The sequence below is a fragment of the Schistocerca piceifrons genome, unplaced genomic scaffold, assembly GCF_021461385.2.
Source record: "Schistocerca piceifrons isolate TAMUIC-IGC-003096 unplaced genomic scaffold, iqSchPice1.1 HiC_scaffold_1408, whole genome shotgun sequence".
Classification (NCBI taxonomy): domain Eukaryota; kingdom Metazoa; phylum Arthropoda; class Insecta; order Orthoptera; family Acrididae; genus Schistocerca; species Schistocerca piceifrons.
The window spans coordinates 125,001-130,000 of record NW_025727245.1 but is presented as its reverse complement, the minus strand read 5'-3'; the positions used below and the strand labels follow the sequence as shown (position 1 = coordinate 130,000).

At 59.3% G+C, this 5,000-nt stretch overlaps 1 pseudogene; it reads right to left on the bottom strand.

The window, feature by feature from the left end:
- LOC124733775 overlaps nt 1-5,000 on the bottom strand; it is a 7,747-nt pseudogene that overhangs the window by 2,154 nt on the left and 593 nt on the right.

Sequence of the window (5,000 nt, the reverse complement as noted above, 5' to 3'; positions counted from 1 at the left end):
AACTGCCGCGTATTGGAGACCCAGCAGTGCTGCCCTGGTGTTCGGGCAGACTCTCGTAGCGCAGCGCCGTCGACCGACGAGTGCAGGCGGTCGGCCCAACACCGGCCCAACTGGTAACTGGACTTTATAACTTCCCCCTGCCATTGCAGGGCGTGGTCCAGTTGGTGAATTTCTCGCTGGATTAAGTCCTGGGAAGAATCGTCCGCTGCCGCACCCAGTCCCTGCATCTTCGCCAATCTTCTCCTACGAAGAAGAGGGCCCAGCCAGCGGGCTGCAGGCACCCCCAAGCCCCCATGAGAGATGGGGGCGTGGAAGTAACCGACCGGCGTATCTGCTGGCAGGTGCAACCAAGATCGAACAGCTGCACGAACACAGACGTCAAGGGAAGAGAGGGCCCCAAGACGAGTCCTCCCCAGGGCGAGACCATGGAAAATACCCGGGAGGATAACAGAACGAAGGGCAAAAAGCCGCTGCTGAGGTTTGAGTGGTGCACGCTTGATGATGTTCATCTGCTTCTCGACCTCCCGCCGGGGATGAAAAAGACTGCGTCCGCACGTGGAAAATTGCAGGCCTAGATACTTGAAAGTATCTCCCATCGCCAGTGCTGGGATGTTGTTCCCCCCAGCACGAAAGATGACAGTCTCGTCGACCTTGGTTTTCTTCTCCCGGCCTGATGAGACAAGGGCGAGAGAAAAACACTTCCGTGGGTTGACCTCGAGCCCGAGATCCCCCAGGGCCGACGTGGCGATGGTGAGAAGTTCCTGCAACCCATCACGAGTCTCGGCAAACAGCAGGAGGTCATCGGCGAATGCAGCCGCATTTATCCGCCGTCCAAGAATGCGTGCACCAATATGAGCAGGCAGGCGAGACAAGAGAATGTCAATGGACATGTTGAAGAGGATAGGAGACAGCGGGTCACCCTGCCGAACACCCCTCGAAGGCCGCACTAGATCTGACGACTTCCCATCCGCGCAGATAACCGTCGATCCCGCCTCATAGCATCCCTGGATGTAGTCAACAAACTCGACCGGCAAACCGTGGGCCCTTAGCACCAGGCCAAGGGCACCATGGGCAAGCGAGTCGAAGGCCTTTGACACATCCAGAGATGCCAAGTACAGCGAGCCGGCAGCTCGGCACGCCTGGGTCATCGCCAGATCTAGAAGAAAGGTGTTGTGAAGCATCCCATCCTGAGGGATGAAAGCCCGCTGGCGACCGTCCAACACACAGTAGCGCATCAGGCGGCCAACCAGAACCTTGTGAAAGGCTCTGGTCAGCACCGAGCACACTGTGATCGGACGAAAGTCAGCAGGGGATGCTGCGGCGGTCTTCTTGGGCAGCAGGGTTGTTCTGGCCTGAAGGAGTCGGGAAGGAAGGGAGCGGGAAAGGAGGAGGAAATTAAGGATCTTGAGGAGAACCTCCCGGGGAAGGCGACGCAGTTGTGTCGGCGTGAGGCCGTCAGGACCTGCAGCAGAATTGCGAGGCGGGAGAGCAGCGGTGGCTTCTTCTGCAGAAATGGGAGCCCAGAGGTCACGGAAGGGCACCCTCTTCGAGAATGGCAGCAGCTCATCGGACAGACCCTCCCCACGCGGAGGTCGAGACCTGACACGTGGTGGAGAGAAGAGGTCTGTCCAAAACTCAATCAGCCCTGGGATGGATGGTGGCTGATGCAAGAGTGTGCCATCGAGAAGTCCGTTGATACAGCGTGCTCCGTTCTTCTTGAAAGCACGCTGGACCACCGCATACTCCCATCTCCTGCGTGCACGCTTCCGCTCTGGGGGCTGTTGGGTCCGCATACTTGCAGCTTGGTGGACGGCTGGCTCCCTGCTGCCTACTTCATCAAGAACAGACAGCAACATAGCCTGGATTGTTTCACGGCTAGTGGTGGGACCCAGAGCCACGAGATCATCAAGCGAGCGGAATCGGCGGTCTGATTGGGGAAGTTCTACTACAAATGACCAGATGGCTAGGTCAACATCTTCCACTCGAGGTGGAGACTGTGGCAAAGAATGACTGACTGCTGGCTCGCTAGGAGGACCCTGAAGGCCGCGATCCACGCTAGTGAGCTCGGTGACAAAATTCGCAACCATGTCTTTGTAGGGCTGCGCTTTACGCTGACACTTAATTGATTCCAGCGTACGCTCGGGGAAGGCCTTTGCAAGTTCCTGGTTTAAAAATCTGCAACCCTGGGTGGCAAGAGTCGCTTCTGCATGGGCCAAACGCAGGAGCTCTTCCTGGGACCACCTGGCCTTCTTCCTCTCGGTCTTGATCTCAGCATTAGCAGCAATCGGATGGGCGCGACGCCGATGGACACCAAGTCCGGTCTTGGTGGAGAAGGACCGCATACAGTCAGGGCAGATGGCGGGGAGCAGCGCTCGACCCGCACCGGTTGGCTGGTTGGCTGGCTCATCAGCTGGCACAGGCGCTCCAGCGGGAGGCCTGGTACCACGTTTGCTTCTGTTAGTTGCACCAGCTGTAACAAAGGCAGGGGGGGAGGTAACCCCCAAGCCCGAAAAAGCACCCTGCTCTGTCGGTCGGGATACTGGAAAGGTACACCTACGTGAAACCTTCCGCAGCACCCTCACGACTCCCGCCACTTGAAGGCCAGAGCTAGGATTTCCCACCGAGAGGCTAATTGAACCATCATCCACCCGACATCACAAGGATGCTGAGGGGTGAATCGAGAGGGTCCATATATTACGCATCAGGTGGGCTTTGAGAGTCATAGTTACTCCCGCCGTTTACCCGCGCTTGCTTGAATTTCTTCACGTTGACATTCAGAGCACTGGGCAGAAATCACATTGCGTCAACACCCGCTAGGGCCATCGCAATGCTTTGTTTTAATTAGACAGTCGGATTCCCCCAGTCCGTGCCAGTTCTGAGTTGATCGTTGAATGGCGGCCGAAGAGAATCCGCGCACCCGCGCGCCCCCGGAGGAGCACGCTAAGGCGGACGTGGCCTCGCAGCAAGGAAGATCCGTGGGAGGCCAAGGCACGGGACCGAGCTCGGATCCTGCACGCAGGTTGAAGCACCGGGGCGCGAACGCCGCGCAGGCGCGCGCATCCTGCACCGCCGGCCAGCACGAGGCCGACCAACGGCGAGAGCAGACCACGCCCGCGCTAAACGCCCGCACTTACCGGCACCCCTACGGCACTCACCTCGCCCAGGCCCGGCACGTTAGCGCTGACCCACTTCCCGACCAAGCCCGACACGCCCCGATCCTCAGAGCCAATCCTTATCCCGAAGTTACGGATCCAATTTGCCGACTTCCCTTACCTACATTATTCTATCGACTAGAGGCTCTTCACCTTGGAGACCTGCTGCGGATATGGGTACGAACCGGCGCGACACCTCCACGTGGCCCTCTCCCGGATTTTCAAGGTCCGAGGGGAAGATCGGGACACCGCCGCAACTGCGGTGCTCTTCGCGTTCCAAACCCTATCTCCCTGCTAGAGGATTCCAGGGAACTCGAACGCTCATGCAGAAAAGAAAACTCTTCCCCGATCTCCCGACGGCGTCTCCGGGTCCTTTTGGGTTACCCCGACGAGCATCTCTAAAAGAGGGGCCCGACTTGTATCGGTTCCGCTGCCGGGTTCCGGAATAGGAACCGGATTCCCTTTCGCCCAACGGGGGCCAGCACAAAGCGCATCATGCTATGACGGCCCCCATCAACATCGGATTTCTCCTAGGGCTTAGGATCGACTGACTCGTGTGCAACGGCTGTTCACACGAAACCCTTCTCCGCGTCAGCCCTCCAGGGCCTCGCTGGAGTATTTGCTACTACCACCAAGATCTGCACCGACGGCGGCTCCAGGCAGGCTCACGCCCAGACCCTTCTGCGCCCACCGCCGCGACCCTCCTACTCGTCAGGGCTTCGCGGCCGGCCGCAAGGACCGGCCATGACTGCCAGACTGACGGCCGAGTATAGGCACGACGCTTCAGCGCCATCCATTTTCAGGGCTAGTTGCTTCGGCAGGTGAGTTGTTACACACTCCTTAGCGGATTCCGACTTCCATGGCCACCGTCCTGCTGTCTTAAGCAACCAACGCCTTTCATGGTTTCCCATGAGCGTCGATTCGGGCGCCTTAACTCGGCGTTTGGTTCATCCCACAGCGCCAGTTCTGCTTACCAAAAGTGGCCCACTTGGCACTCCGATCCGAGTCGTTTGCTCGCGGCTTCAGCATATCAAGCAAGCCGGAGATCTCACCCATTTAAAGTTTGAGAATAGGTTGAGGTCGTTTCGGCCCCAAGGCCTCTAATCATTCGCTTTACCGGATGAGACTCGTACGAGCACCAGCTATCCTGAGGGAAACTTCGGAGGGAACCAGCTACTAGATGGTTCGATTAGTCTTTCGCCCCTATACCCAGCTCCGACGATCGATTTGCACGTCAGAATCGCTACGGACCTCCATCAGGGTTTCCCCTGACTTCGTCCTGGCCAGGCATAGTTCACCATCTTTCGGGTCCCAACGTGTACGCTCTAGGTGCGCCTCACCTCGCAATGAGGACGAGACGCCCCGGGAGTGCGGAGGCCGCCGCCCCGTGAAGGGCGGGGAAGCCCCATCCTCCCTCGGCCCGCGCAAGGCGAGACCTTCACTTTCATTACGCCTTTAGGTTTCGTACAGCCCAATGACTCGCGCACATGTTAGACTCCTTGGTCCGTGTTTCAAGACGGGTCGTGAAATTGTCCAAAGCTGAAGCGCCGCTGACGGGAGCGATTATTCCGCCCGAGAGCATCCCGAGCCAACAGCGGCGCGGGTCCGGGGCCGGGCCAGGTAGGTCCGTCATCCGGGAAGAACCGCGCGCGCTTGCCGGGAGCCCGAGCGCCCAAAGGGGCGAATCGACTCCTCCAGATATACCGCCGGGCAGCCAGCCAGGACACCGGGGCTCTGCCCAACAGACGCGAACCGAGGCCCGCGGAAGGACAGGCTGCGCACCCGGGCCGTAGGCCGGCACCCAGCGGGTCGCGACGTCCTACTAGGGGAGAAGTGCGGCCCACCGCA